The sequence below is a fragment of the Saccopteryx leptura genome, chromosome 2 (genome assembly GCF_036850995.1).
Source record: "Saccopteryx leptura isolate mSacLep1 chromosome 2, mSacLep1_pri_phased_curated, whole genome shotgun sequence".
Lineage (NCBI taxonomy): Eukaryota > Metazoa > Chordata > Mammalia > Chiroptera > Emballonuridae > Saccopteryx > Saccopteryx leptura.
In genome coordinates this window covers 385841908-385863807 of record NC_089504.1, presented here as the reverse complement: position 1 = coordinate 385863807, position 21900 = coordinate 385841908, and the positions used below count along the sequence as shown (strand labels likewise).

The 21900-nt window shown below is 44.2% G+C and overlaps 1 non-coding gene across 1 annotated transcript; it reads right to left on the bottom strand.

Moving 5' to 3' along the window:
* Positions 1–21824: 21824 nt before the first annotated feature.
* On the bottom strand, positions 21825–21900 carry TRNAI-GAU (transfer RNA isoleucine (anticodon GAU)). The gene has a single exon. It is a non-coding gene; the product is annotated as a tRNA-Ile (tRNA).

Below are 21900 nucleotides of genomic sequence, written 5' to 3'. Positions count from 1 at the left end.
TTGGATCCAGAGAAGCGTCTGGGGACCCCGGAGCCCTGGTGCTTATCTGAGTCTGACTTGTAACTCAGGAGACACCGAGGAGGCTTCCCTGGATTCTGCTGGAACCAGTATATCCAGTATCTATCGACACTGGTGCCACCGCTCAGGGTGCAGGTGAGTCTGACTGATGCTCCAGGAGATGCAGAGAGGGAGGGTGGCTGAGTCGCCACAAACTGGGACAGGGAACCTGTGAACACAAATTGTACATGGAAAAAAAACTGAAGTAAAGTTTCTCAGACTCTGAACCAAAGTGGCTGATCCAGGTTGGATGGCTGTCATGTGTCCAAGAGGGCTACCTGTGCAGTGAGAAAGGAGCATGAGGAGCAGAGGGGTCCATGCCATGGTGCTCACAGCCCTGAGCCCACAGTGGGGCTGGGCTGCCCCAGGCCTCCTTTTCTTCTCCCCCTTCTGCCAGAGGAGGGGCTGTCCATGCAAATGTGTGTCCCTCAGTGACCTCTAGCCCCTCCCTGAGCTCCTGTACTGAGCTCAGCTCACACCGCAGACTAAGGAGGATGGAGGTGTCTTTACCCCTTGGGAGAGGCCTGGGAGGAAGCACCTACTGAGACCACAGAATGATCTTTGCTGAAGGGACTCCTGTAGGTCAGAGAGGACACAGTAATTGTGTTCCAATCAGGGAGCAAAATAACCAAAGCACAGACATAGTTGCCTATGAGTGAATTGTCTTCACAGACAGCCAGCGGTTCTCAACCTGTGGGTCGCGACCCTGGCAGGGGTCGAACAACCAAAGCACAGGCGTCACCTAAAGCCATCGGAAAATACATATTTCTGCTGGCTTTAGCCACTGAGAAGCCGCGCTACCGTCTGCAGCAGCGCTATTCAGCTTGAATGCAGGCACGCTGTTATGGACGTGCGTTCCAAACTGAATGCCTGCAGTCACGTGCAGATGTGATTGCATCATCCGTCCAGGGCCTAAGGAGTAGCGGGGTGGGGGGGGGGGGACGGGACACACACACACACACACACATGCTCCACAGTCCATAGCAGCGCATTACGTGTGTCCGGCGCTTGCTGACATCATCAGTGGGCGGGTGCAGCAAGCGCTGGAGGACAGAAGCCTAGGAGGCAGAGAGGCAAGAGGCGAAGAGCCAAGAGAGCCTGCGAGACAGCCTGCTGGTGTAAAAAAGGTTAATAATGTAAAAACAGTACACACACCATACACACAATACTGTGTAAGTGTAAGGTGCTTAGTGTGTAATCATTACACAGTACACAAAGCAGCTTACACTTACACAAAGCACCATGCATTTACACAGTGTGAACTACATCAGTCTTATACTATAAGAGACCACTATAAGATGTAGTTCACACTGTTCCCCAATGTATAATTATCTACCATATCTCCCACTATTTTCCCATATTCTGAATGAGGAAACTGCTGAAATCAGCGGTTTCCGGCATTGAATCCGCCTCCTATTGATTTCATTGGGAGTTCTGCGGATTTTGTGGAAGAGAGCTCCCGAGAATCTCGGGTTACCACACAATCCGCCGCAGCTTCCTTTTGATTTCAATAAGAGGTGGAGAAATGACAGTTTCCGACACATTTCTTCCTCTCCTATTCAAGTCAATGGGAGGCCGCAGCAGATTCCGCTCAAATATAGAGCATGTTGCTTAATTTTTTTCACACTAGAACTTTTTCTAGAGCAGAAAAATTCCAAAGATGGAATCCGCCACCCCCAATAGACTGAAAGAGGCCTCACACTGAGGAATCTGCTGTGAGGATTCTGCAGTGTAAAAGATCTGCCTCCTATAGAAGTCTGGCTCAATGTCATGTTCCTCAAAGAAGGCAGATAATGTAGGAAACATGTAAATTTTATTTTTATCCAATTTATTTTTCCAAAGCTGAAGTTTCATTTGAAATGATTTAACTTTTTCGAACAAATTGAGGGACGTTACATTTGGTCCTTGCAGTGATAAATTTAAGTCATTCAAGATGACAAAGATGTCCTCCAAGTAAGCTATTTTCTGCAGCTCAGTTTTATCGCTAAAAAGTGCTTCGAATTGCGGTCTTGCTTTCTGATTAAAAAATGTTTTCAGTTCATCACAAAGCTCAAAGACATGTTTTAAAACTTTTCCTCTTGACAACCATCTGACTTCAGTGTGAAATAACAGAGCATTGTTTGGCGCATCTAGCTCGTTGCACAGTTGCCAAAACAGCCGACTGTTTAAGGTGCTCGACTTCTGTGAAAGAACATTTGCACATGCTTGCAGACGAAATTTCATCATACTTTCCTAATCTACCTGACACCCCATTTTCACTTGCCAGAAGTCCATTCACAGTGAAAGTTGAAGATGTTCCAGAGACAGTGCAAGAAGAGTTCACTGACCTAATTAACAATGATGCAGCGAGAACAGATTTCTCTATGATGCCACTGACAAAATTCTCGATTAAGTGTTTACAGTTATATCCTATTCTGTCTGAGACTGTGCTGCTCCTTCTTCTTCCTTTTCCAGCAACATATCTTTGTGAAACAGGGTTTTCCAGCTTGCTGGTAATCAAGTCTAAATACCGAAGTTAGACTTGTTGTGGAAAATGATCTTCGCTGTGCCCTTGCAAAGATTGCCCCAAGAATTTCTGAATTGGTAAGCAAGAAGCAACCACAACCATCTCACTGAATTTGGCAGCATACTGTTGCAAAATATTGCACTGTTGTTTAGTGTTATATTACTGTTGTTATATTTAAACCCATGCTATGCCATGGTGAAATGTTATTTATTTGGAATTGTTGTTATATTTAAACCCATGCTATGCCATGGTGAAATGTTATTTATTTGGAATTGTTGTTATATTTAAACCCATGCTATGCCATGGTGAAATGTTATTTATTGGAATTAGTAATAAATATTTCTCAATATATAATTAAATATTGTTTTTGTGATTAATCATTATGTTTAAATTATGTTTGATTTGTAGCAATGAGAATACATAATGCATATCAGGTATTTACATTCTGAATCATAACTGTAGCAAAATTACAGTTATGAAGTAGCCACCAAAATTATTTTTTGGTTTGGGGTCACCGCAACATGAGGAACTGTATTGTGGGGTCACGGCATTAGAAAGGTTGAGAACCACTGCAGACAGCTGTGTGGAAATCTCAGGAATGCCCATCAGCGCCCATTGTGGGTGACAGGCCACACAGCTCCTCATGGCCAAAGTCCTCAGTGTCCAGCTACAAGCATGTTCTTTTAGCTCAGTGGTTCTCAAACAAGGGTGGTGTATTCTCTTCAAGGAATATCCAGAACTGTCTGGAGGTATGTTGTGTGTCATGATTTAGTGAGCAAAGCTTACTGCCTTGTGATGTGTGGAACGCAAAGAATGCTTCTTATTTTCCCACATGCACAGAACAGCCCTCTCCTGAAGCAATGATCCAGCACCATTGTCAGATATCCAGAGGCTCAGAAACTCTATTCCGAACTAAATCACCTCCACAAAGTGAATGCAAAAGAAATAGGCAATTATCCATCAATCTGTGGTGGATGTTAGATAAGAAAATAGACCCGTGAACCCACAAAATCAGCACACACTTTTCACTGGGGACAAAAAGAGCACTGATATCTGAGGGGACAGGTGAAAGCAGACCCAGGACAAAGAGGCTCTTGGGACTTTTGGTCTCGCTCCCCCATGGGCCAGATCCACTGTGTGATCATAGCTGTGGCCATAACTAGACAGACTGTAGTCATGGAGAAACATTCCTAGAAGTCTTTTATGAAAAGTAGAGCATGAATTGGAATGTAGACCCACCCCAGAAATCCCACTCTCCTCTCCCCATTACAGAGCTGTTTGTCAAATGCTAACCATGGTCAAGCCATTACTTCTTCCATTTCCAGATGCTACTGAACTAGTATTTATTTAACAACTTCTTTAAATAAACTATTTACCTATATTTAGTTTTAAAAGGTTGCTCTGTATCACCATGGTAAATAGAAAACCAGAAATAGAACACAAACTTACAAATCTGAACACAGTGCAGATAAAGCAGTGCTGGTCCATTCTACCCAACACGGCTGCCTGGAAGAGCCCATGAACTGAGGTTAGGAGCCATTACTGAGGGAGATCAGAAGGTATGAGAGAGGCGTTAGAGACCCACTAGCCCAGAAGGAGATTTCTCTTTCCTGTAACCAGAGTTTCCTGAGACCACTGGAAAAGAGACCTGTGTTCTCAGTCACTTATTCAAAGCTGGGCGATGCCTACACTCTGTTACCTTATTTGCCTCATGGCACTCATAAACTAAGCGCTGAAATACTGCACCACACCAAAAAGTATATTTTTTGCTGCTATGACAAAACAAAAATAGGTATATTTTGATTTATTCACACTGTACGGCTATTGTTATATTGGTTGTTCTCTCTCTCTCTTTTTTTAAAATTTGACATTCTACGGGAAAAGAGGTCAGTGCTCCTACTCGATAGTCAGATAGTGCATGTTTGAGATGTTCTTGCAGCACACTGGTTGAAAATCACTGGCTCAGGAAAATAATATTGCTGCCATTATTCATTTAAAGTGTACTTAATGTGACTCTCGCAGGTGTGAGACACTGCTTAAGGTACTCGGGACAGCGCAGTGAGCAAACTTGTCAAAAGCCCCTTGATCTTATGAAACTTACTAACAACACTGGTCAGTTCTCATTATTCTGCTGACCCCTGGGTGTCATGGAAACAGAGGTAGTCATGGATCCAGGCTGGTCCTAACGGGTCAGGTTTCTGTTTCCTGAAGTGAGGGACATACACCCTGGCGGTCTTAGAAATTATTTCCAGTGCTGCGGGCGAAATATTAAATTATGGAATAAGTTGCTATTCTCAGATGACCATAGGAGAAAGTCTCAATAAGGTGCTAGGATGCCTTCAGTACCTACAGGTGAAGCTTGGTGGTTACAACAGGGACGCCAGGCTGCCCTGATCCACGTCCAAGCTGGGCACCTCATGTTAGTCAACTTGGGCTTCCATAACAAGGAAAGACTACTAGAGGCTTAATCGACACAAATTGATTTTCTCACAATTACCAGTCTTCCCCCACCACACGTTCTTGAAATTTTAATTATGTCCTAGATTGTCCTCACGCAATCTTCATCATGTGTCTGTCAGTGTGCGTGTGGGCCATGAGGACGGTGAAGATGGCACTGTGTATGAAGGGGCCACAGGCAGACTCCCTCCGGGATGTGCTTCCCAGTGGAGGGGCCTCAGCTGAGACCTCAGAAGATGCACAGTGGTCGGGGGTTCTACTGGAGCGGTGACAAAGTGATGGACATGGTCAGAAGGCAGACTCTTCAACAGTCCCAGAGAGGATGCATGCTTATCCCAGCTCGTGTCCACAGGATCCCTGTCTGTGGCCCTCCCATGGGAGGGTGACCTCATATGGCTCAGTTTTTGAGAACAATTATATTTCTGAACAAAAATTTTCTGCTGTGTAGAAGTGAGCACAGGCTGAGTGTGTGACCTCAGCAATCATTGAGTTTACAGATTCATAAAGTCCGTGATCCATGGGCTCCCACAAAGCCTTCTCTTTTCATCACAGGAGGAGAATGATACAGCACATGACAGACTAACATCCCTGACCATGAGGGACAATGCAAGTCACCCTGCAGTGAGATATCATTCCACACAGACAAGAAGGGCTGTGATCAAAATGAAAGGTAATATTAATTGTTCGTGCAGGTGTGGTGGAAATGGAATCTTTATACATTGTTGGTAAAAATTTCTCCCATTTAGTCATATTGAAAAATACTTGATAGTTCCTCAAAAAATTTAATGTGCTATTACTATAATGACACATAAATCCCAATCCTATATTTTGGTCCAACAATTAAAAACCTCAGTTTGCAAAATTAAATACAAAACATAAAACTTGCACACAAATGTCCCAAGCAAATGCGTGCATGTCTCAAGCAGCACTATACAGAACTGACAAAAGATGACAATTGACCCAGCATTGCATGACCTGGTGTGGCAGAGTGACTGCAGCATCGGCCTGAGAATCTGAGGACTCATGGTCGAAACTTGAAGATCGCTCACTTGAGCGCAGGATCATAAACATGACCCCATGGTCATTATCTTGAGCCCGAAGGTCTGTGGTTTGAATCCCAAGGTTGCTATCTTGAGCACCGATCACTGGCTTGACAAAGGAGTCACTGGCTAGGATAGAACCCACTGTTGAAGGCACAAATGGAAGCAATCAATGAATAACTAAAGTGCTGCAACTATGTGTTGATGCTTCTCATCTCTCTCTCTACCAGTATGCTTGTCACTCTCTCTAAAACCAAAGCAAAACAAACAAACAAGCAAAAAACAACAAGCTAGTGTTGATCAGTGGATGGACAGATGGATGGATGGGCAAACTGGACTATGTTCATACAATGCAGTGTTACGTGGTCATAGAAATGAACGACTCACCATATCACAACATTGATGGATCTTAAAAACAAGACACAAACAAATTAAGTAAAATAGAATAGTCATAAAATTCTCTCAACCTTTTGCATCTAACCTAATAAAATGTCCTCACGAGGGAAATCTATACAGAGGAGAAGAGGATCAGCAGTTACCCAGGTCTGAGCAGAGTGGACGAGGACTGATTTGCAAATGGGTGGAAATTTTCTTGAAAGAGGATGAAATGTTCTAAAATTATACTTTGGCAATAGCTGCTTAATGCAGTAACTACATTTATAATAATTAAATATATGCTTTAAACAAATAACTTTAACATATGCATCTTGTAATTTCATAAACCTGTTTAAAAGAGCCATGTGAGCATCACTGCCCCCTTAAAGTTCATCTGTACTTGTAAAGTGGGCCTCTGACACTCTCCACCTGCTACAGTCACCCTGTTTGTTGTTGCCCATTTCATCTAGGTTGTCTAGTTTTTTGGCATACAGTTCTTCATGGTATTTTCTACCAGTATTTTGTATTTCTGTTGTGTCAGTTGTTACTTCTCCACTCTCATTTCTAATTTTATTTATTTGAGCCCTTTCTCTTTTCTTCTTGGTGAGTCTAGTTAAAGGTTCATTGATCTTGTTTACCTTTTCAAAGAACCAGCTCCTAGTTTCATTGATCCTCTGTATTGTTTCTTTAGCCTCTATGTTATTTATTTCTGCTCTGATCTTTATTATTTACTTCCTTCTACTTCATTTGGGCTTTACTTGCTGTTTATTTCTAGTTCTTTTAGATGCAGGGTTAAGTTGTTTATTTGGTTTATTTGAGCTTTTTCTGTTTCTTAAAGTGTGCCTGAAGTGCTATGAACTTCCCTCACAGTACTTACATTTCTAAATTATATTACTAAGAAGTTACAGAAACTGAGTTAACTGAGCCAACAAAAAGCATTTAATAAGAGAGCATTCTCAGCTCTTACAAATTAAAATTGTATAGTAATGCTGTAAAGTGACCAGAGTGTTTCACAAAGACACCAAGCCCAGATGAATTTTTGAGGAGTTTATTGACTGGAGACTGCAGGGGCTAGGGTACAAACCCAAATCATGAGCCCCTAACACTGCTCTGAGGTCCCTCTTTATAAAATCAATTACACACTGGCTGGGAGAGGGAGCATGCACAAAAGTTGATAATCTCATTAACAAGCTAACTGAATTTTATTGCTTTGTTACTATGTTTATCTATAGGATCTATCAAAAGAAAAACATTGCTACACTCTAAAGGCTTTTAAAAAGAGAGAAGTGAAGGGAGTCTCAGATAAATTCTATTTCCCTTGCTCTGTAGTTACATTATGACTTAGCTGACCCAGTTTCCCTTGCAAGCCCTTCCTGCTGCATTCTTCTCTTTCTTTTCTCCACAGAAAGGAGGGGGTAAGACACCTGACTTTACTTCTTAAAATGGCGTTGCTAATGCTAAGTTTTATAGTTTCTTGGCACCTTATCACAGTTGTAGTAATAATAATAACAATAGTATAAGCACAGTTGAGTTAGCATGAGTTATGGAGGGGGAATCTTTGCTTCTCCAGACCCGGAGCTTCTCTTGCCCGTGAAAGTCATGAGTTGTGCACATGTGCACATATGTGTATATGTAGTGTTTTGTTTGTGCATGTAATTTATCCATGTATGTATTCTGGTTTGTCTATAGAATCCATCCCTGTGTTTTATTCTGTGTGTGTGTGTGTGACAGAGATAGAGACAGAGAGAGGGGGACACATAGGGACAGACAGGAAGGGAACGAAATGAGAAGCATCAATTCTTCATTGCTGCACCTTAGTTGTTCACTGATTGCTTTCTCAAATGTGACTTGACAGGGACTACAGCAAACTGAGTGACCCCTTGCTCAAGCCAGTGAACTTGGGCCCAAGCTGGTGAGCATTGCTCAAACCAGAAGAACCCCAGCTCAAGCTGGTGACCTCGGGGTTTTGATCTTGGGTCCTCTGAGTCCCAGTCCGATGTTTTAACCACTGTTCCATCACCTGGTCAGGCCATCCCTTTGTTTTATAATTAAGTCAACATTATTATATATTTATGTATAGTTTTACTTCACAGAAACTTAGGTACTCATTAAAATTTAGTAACATATATATATATATATACATATATATAATTATATATATATATCTATATCCTATTATATAGAGAGATATAGACACTGAGAATGGCCCATGACCCTGTAAGCATGTTGAGCACCCTCACAGCTAATGGAACAGCCCCACTGTGTGCAGCTGGTGAAAGGAGAAAGCGATGCCCCTCCCCCATACCGGCTCACTTTCCACCACAGGAAACTCCCTGTGCAGGGAGTGAGGAGGGGAGGGGAGGAACCTGGACCATGACAGAGCCCAGAGTTCTGTTTGCTGAGGCCTAATGTTGATCCTGGGAAAAATCCCTTCTTAGGTGTCTCCTTTTTTGCCTAAGGAGGACTGTGGATCATGGTTCTTCAAAAGATTTAGTTTTAGTGGGTCATTTTCTATTGTTCCTGTAAATACGACTCGGGCAATGACTTCATAAAAAGGAGAAGATACAATATGAGGCAAATATGTGAGTCAGAGTTGAGTGCTCACGTGACTTCTGAGGCACCAGATGAAGGCAAGTCACACTTCAGTGAGGCCACTGCCTGCCCAAGTGTGCAAGAACCAGTAGAGAACATTCTTAGCCTGCTTGGACCACAACCCTGAGCTTTCAGGCACAGTCCACCATCGCCCCCTGCTGGTCTCAGAACGCACCTCCTGCAGCCCATTTCACACCACCCAGTTCTCCTGGAAGAGTTCTGGTTTTGCAATTGAATATTTCCCATGTCACTACCCAGGGCAGTAGAATGAGTACATTCCTGCTGTGATGTGGGTGTTGAGCCATTAATTTTTACAGGTCACTAATGAGTTCTGGACAGCTCAGTTATATGCTATGTTACCAGATATTAAAGGATTACTTGTCTAACCAGGTGATGGCGCAGTGAATAGTGTCGGACTGGGATGTAGAGGACCCAGTGTCAAAACCCTGAGGTCGTTGGCTTGAGCGCAGGGTTGCCAGCTGAATGTGAAGCTGCCAACCTGAGCATGGGATCATAGATATGAAGCCGTGGTCTTTGGCTTGAGCCCAGAGGTTGCTGGCTTGAAGCCCAAGGTTGCTGGCTTAAGTTCAAGGTTGCTAGCTTGGGCAAAAAGTCAGTAGCTCTGCTGTATCCCCCCCCTCAATCCTCCACCCCCATCAAAGTATATAAGAGAAGGCAATCAGTGAACAACTAAGGTGCCACAACAAAGAATTTATGCTTCACATCTCTCTCCCTTCCTGTCTGTCTGTCCCTATCTGTCCCTCTCTTTGTCTCTGTCACACAAAAAAATAAAAATAAAGCCTGAACAGGCAGTGGCACAGTGGAAAGAGCATCAAACTGGAATGCAGAGGACCCAGGTTCAAGACCCCGAGGTCGCCAGCTTGAGCGCAGGCTCATCTGGTTTGAGCAGAGCTCACCAGCTTGGACCCAAGGTCGCTGGCTCAAGCAAGGGGTTACTCGGTCTGCTGAAGGTCCGTGATCAAGGCACATATGAAAAAGCAATTAATGAACAACTAAGGTCTCGCAATTAAAAACTGATGATCGATGCTTCTCATCTCTCCATTCTTGTCTGTCTGTCCTTATCTATCCCTCTCTCTGACTCAATCTCTGTCCTTGTAAAAAAATAAATAAATGAAAAATAATAAAAATAAAATAAGGATTACCCAATAGCTGAGTTTACCTCTGCCTGGCCTTTGTGCTCATTACTGGTACATGGTCACATTGTTTTTTCTTGCTTATAAAGTTATTTTATTATTGATTATAGAAAGAAAGGAAGGGAGGACAAGAGACAGACAGAAATATTCTTCTGTTTCTGTATGTTTCCTGATTGGGGATTGTGACATTCGAATAAAAGCCATAAAATACATTAATGGGCTTTAGAAATAACTTCAAAGGAACTAGTCCAGTAAACAGATGAGCCCAGACTCCCAGGATGGCTAGGAGCTGAGGAGTCCTTGAGATAGGGAAGTCGTTAGACTCCCAGGATGGCTAGGAGCTGAGGAGTCCTTGAGATAAGGAAGTCATAAAAACTCCTAAGATAGTAAATGTAACCACATCCTAGGGGATAGATAGGGACATTTTCAGCTGGGGCTTTCAACTGTATGACTGGTTACTAAGGCACGTGACTAAAATTTAATTTGGGGGAGCCAATTGCTAAATGCCAAATTCGCTTCTGTATGAACTGCTTGCTTGCTATGCTATAAAAACCCCTAGACTGTAGGCGCTCGGTGTGGCTCTTGTGACTACCACCTGAGCTCACCCCTGCGCAGGTTTGTTTTGCTTTGTTTTGTTTTCTTTTTTTCTTGGCCATAAAACTTTGTCTGAAACTCTCCAAACGTCTCCAGTGTTTGTTTTACCTGGCGAGTGCAACATTTTATGGGGGCTCGTCCGGGATTGCCCATTACGGGAATCTTGACTGGGGACAGGCGGAACAGCTGTTTGAGCTGGTGAGTATTTTGTTGTAGAATTTCTTGTTTCTGTAATCTGGCTCCGGAGCACTTACAGTCTGTGGTGGCAGACAGGACGCTGTCAGTGACCCGCCCAGACACTCGGGCCAAAGGGCAGGACACTGCCGGCCGAGGTTTCTGTTTCTGTCTGAAATCGATCGATCGTTTCGAAGTAGTGAGCTCACTCGCGCTGCGCTGCTGTCTGGTTGTTTGTTTAACCTGAATGACTGTGTGGGAAATTTTGTGTATTGCCCTCCTGGGATTTGCTGCACTGTTGTGTTTGGTGTTAATTTGTTTGCCAGTACAGTGTGATCAACGCTCATCTATCTGGATCACCCTGCTTATAGGGTGGGGAATCCTGTGTGTTGTCTTTGTAGGACTAGAAGCATACCTGGCTGAGAAGAACAAGTACCGTGAGATGGGACAGCAAGAATCTACTCTTAAATCCCCTCTTGATTGCATTTTAAGTAACTTCTCTGATTTTCAGAAGAGAGCTCAGGGTTATGGGGGACCTCCACCCGATCGAGAAACTCTCCGGACCTTAAGCCAAATGGAGTGGCCATCTCTTAAGGTTGGATGGCCATCTGAAGGAACCTTTGATCTGCCCATAGTTTTTGCAGTAAGAGCCATTATGTATCAGGTGCCTCACCCAGACCAATATGTGTATATAGATGTTTGGATAGATATAGCTACAGACAAACCTGGGTACATTAAGAGGTGCATAAAAGCAAATCAAAAGGTTAAGAGAGCTATTTGTGTGAGCGCAGCGGACATTAAGCCTCGCCCTCCCTCCGCTCCACCTGCACCTAAAAGAGAGCCTCCCAAATCGTATCCGGTCCTTTCTGATGTTACTGAGGATATAGTAGACCCTGTAAATTATCCTCCTCCTTATCAGAAGCCCAGGGAGCCAGATTCAACTGTGCCCGAGAATGTCCAGAGTCCTCCCCACACCCGGGGGGGGACCCCTTATGCTCAACCTTCCTTTGCTGGAGGTGCCCCAATGTTACCTCTTAGGGAGGTGCTGCCCCCACTAGATGAAGGACCACATGCACCGTCCCGAATGATTTATATTCCTTTTTCTACTAGTGACCTTTATAATTGGAAACATCAGACCCCGTCATTTTCAGAGAAACCTCAGGGGTTAATTTCTTTGCTTGAGACTGTTTTCAGGACCCATCAACCAACTTGGGATGATTGTCAGCAGCTTTTGCACACCCTGTTCACAACGGAAGAAAGAACCCGCATCAGCGAAGAAGCTGAAAAAGTATTTAGGGAAGAGGGGGGCACTGAAAGGGAACTAGAGAGGATGCTCCCCAGGAGCCCCCCCAGTTGGGATCCAAACAATGTCAGGGATAGGGAATTGCTTACCCAATATCACCGGGCTCTATTAAGGGGAATAAAGGCAGCTGCTAAGAAAGCAACCAACTTTAGTAAGGTAGGTGAGGTAACTCAGGGGAAGGATGAGTCCCCTGCTGCATATTTAGAGTGGCTAATGGAGGCCTACCGGGTTTATACCCCTATTGATCCTGAGGCAGAGGAAAATTGCAGGCTAATAAACATAACCTTCATCACTCAGGCAGCCCCAGACATTAGAAAGAAGCTCCAGAAAATAGAAGGATTTGAGGGAAAGAATAGGAGTGAATTATTAGAAATAGCACAGAGAGTCTATGTCAATCGTGATGACCCTGAGTTAGGGAGAGCAGCTGTAAAACTACTCTTGGCACAGCAATCAAAAGGACCAAAAGGGAAACAGCAGCCCTTTAAGGGAAAGAAGGGAACTTTCCCGCAGAAGCAACTAGATAAAGACCAGTGTGCTTATTGCAAAGAGAAAGGTCATTGGAAAAAGCTACAGGCCGTAAATCAGGAACAAAGCTCACAGGTTTTGCTCCAATTAGATTGACGGGGCCAAGGCTCCATTTCTGTTGGCCCCCAGGAGCCTATGGTCACACTGTCAATTGAGGGGAAACCAACTACCTTCCTAGTTGACACGGGGGCCACTTATTCCGTCCTAAAGAGACCACTTGGGACATTACAAAAGGAATCCACAAAGGTAATAGGGGTCACTGGCAAAGCTGTCTCATATCCTCGAGCCACTGCTCGGATTACAGACCTGGCACGAGGGACTATTACTCATTCATTCCTGATTATTCCAGACTGCCCTTACCCGCTGTTGGGACGAGATTTGTTGCAAAAATTTCAAGCAACAATAACCTTCAACCAGGAGAAGAATGCAGAAGGCAAGGTATTAGTGACTGTGCCAATATCAGAAGAATACCTGATTGCCTCCCTCCCGGAAGGTAAGAGCGGGTTTACGGGCATCCCCGAGGAAGTAAAGCAGCAGGTTCCTGGAGTTTGGGCAGAGAATAATCCTCCGGGATTGGCAGTACATCAGCCGCCTGTAGTAGTGCTGTTGCAGAGCGATGCCAGCCCAGTATGCATCAGACAGTATCCTGTACCTGCTCGGGCTAAACAGGGTATAGCACAGCACTTGAGGCACTTATTAGAAGCCGGGATTCTCCGGGAATGCCAATCTGCCTGGAACACTCCTCTACTGCCAGTACAAAAGCCTGGAACTCAGGACTATCGCCCAGTACAGGACCTGCGTGAAGTGAATGCTCGGGTAGACACCATACATCCTACTGTGCCAAACCCCTATACCCTATTAAGTTCATTGCCACCAACGCATGTTTTCTATTCAGTATTAGATTTGAAAGATGCCTTCTTTTGCATTCCATTAGCAAAGCAAAGTCAGGAAATGTTTGCCTTTGAGTGGAATGATCCTGACAATGGACTTTCAGGCCAATACACTTGGACCAGGCTCCCTCAGGGTTTTAAGAATTCACCAACCATATTTAATGAGGCTTTGTGCAAAGACTTACAGGAGTTTTGAGCCGGCCACTCTTCAATTGTGCTGCTGCAGTATGTGGACGATCTCCTTATCGCAGCCCCAAACCAGGAGAGTTGCCAAGAAGCTACATTGGAACTACTCCAAGAACTGCAACGGATGGGCTATCGAGTATCTGCTAAGAAGGCCCAAATTGTCACCCAAACCATGAGTTACTTAGGGTATGACTTGAGGGGAGGACAACGTAGTTTGTCTAGCCAAAGAATTCAGACTATATTACAGATTCCTGAGCCTGTAAGTAAGAGGCAAGTACGAGAATTTTTAGGTGCCGTGGGATATTGCAGACTTTGGATACTGGGATTTGCAGAGCTGGCCAAACCTTTGCATGAGTTAACACGGGGAAAAGAGGAACAATTTGTATGGACAAAGGAGGCACAAGAGTCTTTTCAAAAACTTAAGGAACCTTCTTTATTAGATCTAGCTAATAACACTGTTCTGTCTTTTTTCCAAAGAGCTCCAGATATATGGAAAAGATTTATATAGGCGGATGGGGATCCTCAAACCCCTCAGCGAGATCTTCTGAGCATGGCTTTTAAGATACCTAGAGGCAGAAAAAGCCCAATAGAGATCAGGGGAACTACCAGCTTTTAGGATACACCCTTAAAGGCTCCAACGCCCCAAAGGGGTCTCATAGGATGCCATCTGGGTCCTGCTTCAATAGTAGAAAGGAAGGTCATTGAGCTAAAGCCTGCCAAGCTTACACGCCTCTGCTGTGAGGAAACAGGGACACTGGAAGGTGGGCTTCCCCCTCGCTCCTCTAAGGGAGGGTTCAGTCTCTTCCAGTCCTGCTCCAGCCACCTATGACCTAACCTTGCCCAGAAAGCTGGGGTTTGCCACTGAAGGCTGAAGGTGCCCAGGGCCGTCGGCCCCATCTATGACACTGTGGACGAGCCTAGGGTATTTCTTCCAAGAAGCAGGTAAACTGATCTCATTCGCACAAGGGCCACTTAACTATGTTTTGCCTGAATAGTCAGGTTTTTTATTCTTCCCTCAAAGATCTCTGTTGTGGGTGTTGATAGTCCTATTTTCTGCTGCTTTGCTTAATATATAGTGTTTCCTTTATCCCTCCTACCTCAATGCCCCACTCATATTTCAGGCTGGGACCTACTCCTAATTTAGAGCTCTTTCCTCCTTTTGCCAACTTGTATTATGAATTTACCTTTGCCACCCAGCTTAGTGTATCCCAAGGTTCTCTTTACCAGGCCACAGTCACAGAGCTCCAGGAAAAAGCTACCTGGTCTCAACTCTCCAGGCAGAGGAGAACAGAAGCTTCATATCCATGCATGCTGCAAATGGCTTTTTCCAGTCTACCTGAATCATTACCAGCTAGAAGCAGCGGTCATTGGGACTTGGACATGAGCTGCAAAATATAGAATGGTGACAACAATTCCAGTGCCATGCGGACTTTTCCTGTGGGGAACTTTCCTGGACTCCTGCTCCCTGTGACAGCTCCTAACAGACTGAACTGTGGTTGGGTTGCATGTTTCAGGGATTTGGCATTGTGATGGGGCCAACTTGGACTTGGGGAACATGTTAAGGACACTACTCTTTTAGGGATTCTTGCTGTATTGGCCAAGAGTTTGCTTAAAGGCTTTTAATCACTGTAAAAAAAAATAGAGGACTGGATGAAGAAGATGGGGCACATATACACCATGGTATATTATTCAGCTAGGAGAAATGGTGACATTGGATCACTTATAGAGGAATGGTGGAGTCTTGGTAGCATTGTGCGGGGTGAAATAAGCGAATCAGAAAAAAACAGGAACTGCAGGATTCCATACATTGGTGGGACATAAAAGCGAGACTAAGAGGCATGGACAGGAGTGTGGTGGCTATGGGGAGGTGGGGGGAGGGAAGGAGGGAGAGGGGGAGGGGGAGGGGTACAGAGAGAACTGGATGGAGGGTGGCGGAGGATGATCTCGCTTCGGGTGATGGGTATGCAACAGAACTAAATGACAAGATAACCTGGAAATGTTTTCTTTGAATGTATGTACCCTGATTTATTGATGTCACCCCATTCAAATAAAAATTTATTTAAAAAAAACAAAAAAACCCCCCAAAACTTAAGGAGGCCCTAGTTGCAGCCCCGGCATTAACCCTGCCAGACTTGTCTAAGTCTTTTCAACTATTTGTGACTGAGAAGAAGGGCATTGCTCTAGGGGTCCTCTGTCAAGAACTGGGACCTTGGAAAAGACCAATAGCCTATCTGTCCAGAAGACTAGATCCTGTGTCATCAAGTTGGCCAAATTGTTTGAGAGCACTTGCTGCTACCTCCATCCTTGTTAAGAAGGCCAGTAAACTGACTCTGGGTCAAGACATTCAGGTCATTGGAGAGCACTATTTAGAACAAGTGCTGCGGGCTCCACCGGATAGGTGGATCTCGAATGCCCGACTAACACAGTATCAGGCACAGTTGCTGAACCCCCCCGCAATACAATTTTTGAAAACAACGACCTTGAATCCTGCTACATTACTTCCGTTGCCAGACCCATCAGTGATCCATGACTGTAGACAAATATTAGATACCATTACAGGAGCCAGACCAGATCTACGGAATCAGGCCTATGAGAAGGCAGATTTAACTCTGTTTACAGATGGAAGTAGCTATGTTCGGAATGGGCAAAGGTATGCTGGAACTGTGGTGACCACTCAAGATACTGTGTTATGGAAAAAGGCACTGCCTAAAGGCACATCTGCACAACGGGCTGAGCTTATCGGACTCACACAGGCCCTTAGAATTGCTGAAGGGAAAAGTGCCAACATCTATACAGACAGTAGATATGCCTTTGCCACGGCCCATGTACATGGCGCCATCTACCAGGAGCATGGGTTGTTGACTACTGCAGGAAAAAAAATTAAAAATAAAAATGAAATTTTAGCTCTATTAGAAGCCATTTGGTTGCCTAAAAAGGTGGCAATAATACATTGCAAAGGACATCAAAAGGGGGATTCCCCTATAGTAAAAGGAAACCACTTTGCTGATCGAGCAGCATGGAATGCAGCAGAAGAGGAGGAACACACTAACCAGCTGCTACTCATCCCACCCCCTACTCTACAAATAGAACCGAGGTATGAGCCAAAAGAAGAAGAGAAAGGTAAGCAACTAGGGGGTAAGAAAAGTAAACATGGATGGATAGAATTACCAGACAGCAGAATATACCTACCACAAGGAGTGTTAAGACAAATAATTCAAGAAATACATAGCAGCTCCCACTTAGGACAACAAAAACTAGAACATCTAGTAAGAAAATATTATGAGGGAGCGGAAATCAGAGATATCATACACTCTGTTGTGTCTAGGTGTCAGGCCTGCACCAAAGTAAATGCTGTCAATAAGAAATTACCTCCTCTCATCAGGCACCAAGGAAAAGCTCCTGGAGAACTATGGGAAGTGGACTTTACTGAAATGACTCCAGGGAAATTAGGCTACAAATATTTGCTTGTTCTAATAGACACCTTTACTGGATGGACTGAGGCTTTTCCTACAAAAGGAGAAACTGCTTCAACAGTTTGTAAAATACTTTTAAGAGAAATCATTCCACGATATAGCATTCCCATTGCTATAGGGTCAGATAATGGACCTGCTTTTGTGTCCAAGATATCACAGGAATTGGCAAAAAGATTAGGGATCAATTGGAAATTACATTGCATTTATCGGCCTCAAAGTTCAGGGCAAGTCGAGAGGATGAATAGGACCCTTAAAGAGACTATAATTAAGTTAAGAAAAGAGACTGGCGAAAATTGAGTAGAGCTACTCCCTTTTGCATTATATAGGGTTCGAAATACACCTTATACAGGGAAATGGACTCCTTATGAGTTAATGTATGGGCAACCAACTCCTTTGGTTCCACAAATAACGAGGGAAGAAATTGAGGGTTCTAATCAAAGTTTTCTAAAGTCCTTACAGGCATTACAACTGATACATGCAGAAGTATGGGCGCTTAGAGACCAGCAGAAGGACCAACTCAAAGGACTTCCACTGCCAACTCCACCGGAGCCAGGACAATGGGTATGGATTCTTAACCACTGTCACGGGAACCTTGACGCTCGGTGGCAAGGACCATTCCAGGTACTGTTCAGCACACCCACGGCTGTGAGGATAGCTGAAAAACCTTACTGGATTCATCTATCACATGTAAAGTTAGCTCAAAAACCGAGCTTGAAGGAAGCCAAATGGAGAGTCAAAGCGGATCCCCACAATCCCTTAAAAGTGCGGTTCTTACCCGAATCGTAGCAATGGTTTTCTTTTGTATGTTATCCAGTATTAAACCAGTACCTGCTTTCCAGGAAACCCTGAATCATCCAGAGAATTTATGGGTGGCTTTAGCACGCACCCTAAATGTCTCATCGTTTTGCCTTGAACAGGATAGTCATTCTCATTTCATGCTAGGAAAATGTCTACGCCCGGTATGTAAACCGGCAGCTGACATAAGGAATTTAACTTTCTTCTCCAGTATCCCTAATAAGACTGTAACTTATCTAGATTTAGCAAACTGGGGAAAAGTTTCTTATCAGTTGCCAAGCCATGCATTACAGATTCATACTCCCCATAGCATTATTGTACCCAATGATACTTGTGTTCTTTTTGTTAATTGTAGTAAAAATTGTAAGACAATCCCTGGTTTTTTACCCTGTAAGAATACTATCAAATACCCTTCCATTTATGGCTATGTTACCCTGCCTACTGAATGGTTCTTTACCTGTAACTCTATGACATATAATTATATTCCCCCTAATCTTACTGACACCACTTGTTGTTTATCTAGGATTGCTACTTTCTTACCTAACAAGAATAATTTGTTACTTCTTGAGCATACATAATACCACTCTTCGCAGTAGGTGTGCTGCCTCCATCCCTGTAGGACCTGAATGTCATGATGAAGTACGATTATTGTCAGAAGCTGAAGGATATGCCATAATTTTAAGTGTTGTAGGGAATCTAGTATAGGGTGCTTACAATCATAGACAAATCCAGCATTTAGCTTGTAACTTAGCTAAAAGCATCAACGAAACTTCTCAAGCATTGACTCTTTTAAATCATGAACAGCAGCAATTGCGTCAAGCTATTTTAGATAATCGGGCGGCTATTGATTATCTACTATTATTTCACCACCAGGGTTGTAAAAAAGTAAAAGAAATGTATTGTTTTAATTTAACTGATAACAGCAATGAAATCCAGGATAAAATAAATAAAATAAAACAGTTAGCAAAACACATTCAGCAAAATAATGACAATTTAGATTGGTTCACCTCTATATTCAAACTGTCACCTTGGCTAATTACATTGATAACTACACTAGCAGGACCATTGTTAGTATTGTTATTGGCCCTCACTATTGGACCCGTAATCCTTAACAAGTTATTTGCTTTTATTAAGGAAAGAATAGAAACAGTTAAAATAATGATTTTATCTCAGCCGTACCAACGCCTTAGTGCAGCCGAAGAATCTCCGTTATAGTTAAGGATTTAACTAGGACAAAGAAGAGGAGGAAATGTGACATTCGAATAAAAGCCATAAAATACATTAATGGGCTTTAGAAATAACTTCAAAGGAACTAGTCCAGTAAACAGATGAGCCCAGACTCCCAGGATGGCTAGGAGCTGAGGAGTCCTTGAGATAGGGAAGTCGTTAGACTCCCAGGATGGCTAGGAGCTGAGGAGTCCTTGAGATAAGGAAGTCATAAAAACTCCTAAGATAGTAAATGTAACCACATCCTAGGGGATAGATAGGGACATTTCCAGCTGGGGCTTTCAACTGTATGACTGGTTACTAAGGCACGTGACTAAAATTTAATTTGGGGGAGCCAATTGCTAAACGCCAAATTCGCTTCTGTATGAACTGCTTGCTTGCTATGCTATAAAAACCCCTAGACTGTAGGCGCTCGGTGTGGCTCTTGTGACTACCACCTGAGCTCACCCCTGCGCAGGTTTGTTTTGCTTTGTTTTGTTTTCTTTTTTTCTTGGCCATAAAACTTTGTCTGAAACTCTCCAAATGTCTCCAGTGTTTGTTTTACCCGGCGAGTGCAACAGGGATCAAACCCACAACCTATATATATTGGGAAAATGCTCTAACTAACTGAGCTATCCAGCCAGAGCCATGAATGTTAAGCCTAACCGGAGGGACTTGAAACATTGAAGACACAAACAAAATTCGTGGATTTTACACCAGAGCTGTATTGTCTAGCTTGGCCAAGTGGTAGCAACTCCAACAGAAATCTGAGGGAGAGCGCGTCAACCCTTTGTTCTACCTAGTTTTTATAGTTTTGCAAGTGGGAAGTACAGAAGCAAAAATTGCAATTAGGTGCCTTTTACCACTATTGGTTATAGTCATATGTCCTTTAACATGATAGGACCATGTGCAATTTGCCAGCCATACATCATTTTGGAGAAAACAAAATTTACTAGTCAATTTACACAATGGTAGAAAGATGTCTCTTTACATATTAAAAGGCATTCCTATATTTTCTAGTGTTTATCCGCCATCTCTTTGTCCAGAGTCACACGTGTTAACCACACGCATTTGCATAGGAGAGGTAGTTTCTGTGGGGACAAATGCCCGCAAATGGCTCATTGCTATAAGAAAAGGTTTATTTTGGCTTTTCTCTTCCTGCACCTAGCTAGCCACAGGTGTGGTGGAACGTCTGGGAATCCATGTTTTCATTCCCTTTGCTTTTACAATACAATGCCAAGGGTCATCCTGGTTTTAGGCCAATCACACAGTACAAAATTTCTCTGCACACCTTAACCCAAATTAATAAAATGTTCTTCAAGCCTCTTAAAATATTAATATTAATTCTGCAGCTTTTGGTACTTTACAACACCTGCGGCTGAAGTGGCGCAGTGACTCCTCAATGAACACATTGAGTCAAGTCTTAGGCTGAAAGTTCCCCATTAATCCCATTAGTTCATACCTGGGAATAATTTTTTTTTTTTTTGTATTTTTATGAAGCTGGAAACGGGGAGAGACAGTCAGACAGACTCCCGCATGCGCCTGACCGGGTTCCACCCGGCACGCCCACCAGGGGTGATGCTCTGCCCACCAGGGAGAGATGCTCTGCCCCTCCGGGGCATCACTCTGCCATGACCAGAGCCACTCTAGCACCTGGGGCAGAGGCCAAGGAGCCATCCCCAGCGCCCGGGCCATCTTTGCTCCAATGGAGCCTTGGCTGCGGGAGGGGAAGAGAGAGACAGAGAGGAAGGGGGCTGTGGAGAAGCAAATGGGCGCTTCTCCTATGTGCCCTGGCCGGGAATCGAACCCGGGTCCCCCACACGCCAGGCCGACGCTCTACCGCTGAGCCAACCGGCCAGGGCCTACCTGGTAATAATTCTACTGGATGATCGTGACAGGTTGAAACAAGGCTTGCTCTTGTTTGTTGTCGTGAAGTTGTTAGGTCCCCAGCCACCAGTGGACATGCCCCGACTATTATTTTATGTCCCTTTTGCCACGAGAACACAGCGCTGTTGGGGGACAAGTGTCTTGTGTTCTTTATATTTCTTCAGATTCTCATTCACCCTTGAATGTGATTCTGACAGTACTTCCTCTCTTCTGACTCTTGAGGTACTTAAGATAGTTTTGTCCATTTATGCACAGAGAAATTTGACCAAGCTCTCAGAGATCAGGCAGGTCTAATTTTTTTTTTTTTTTTTTTCTCTGAAGCTGGAAACAGGGAGAGACAGTCAGACAGACTCCCGCATGCGCCCGGCCGGGATTCACCCGGCACGCCCACCAGGGGGCGACGCTCTGCCCACCAGGGGGCGATGCTCTGCCCCTCCGGGGCGTCGCTCTGCCGCAACCAGAGCCACTCTAGCGCCTGGGGCAGAGGCCAAGGAGCCATCCCCAGCGCCCAGGCCATCTTTGCTCCAATGGAGCCTTGGCTGCGGGAGGGGAAGAGAGAGACAGAGAGGAAGAAGGGGGGGTGGAGAAGCAAATGGGCGCTTCTCCTATGAGCCCTGGCTGGGAATCGAACCCAGGTCCCCCGCACATCAGGCCGACGCTCTACCACTGAGCCAACCGGCCAGGAC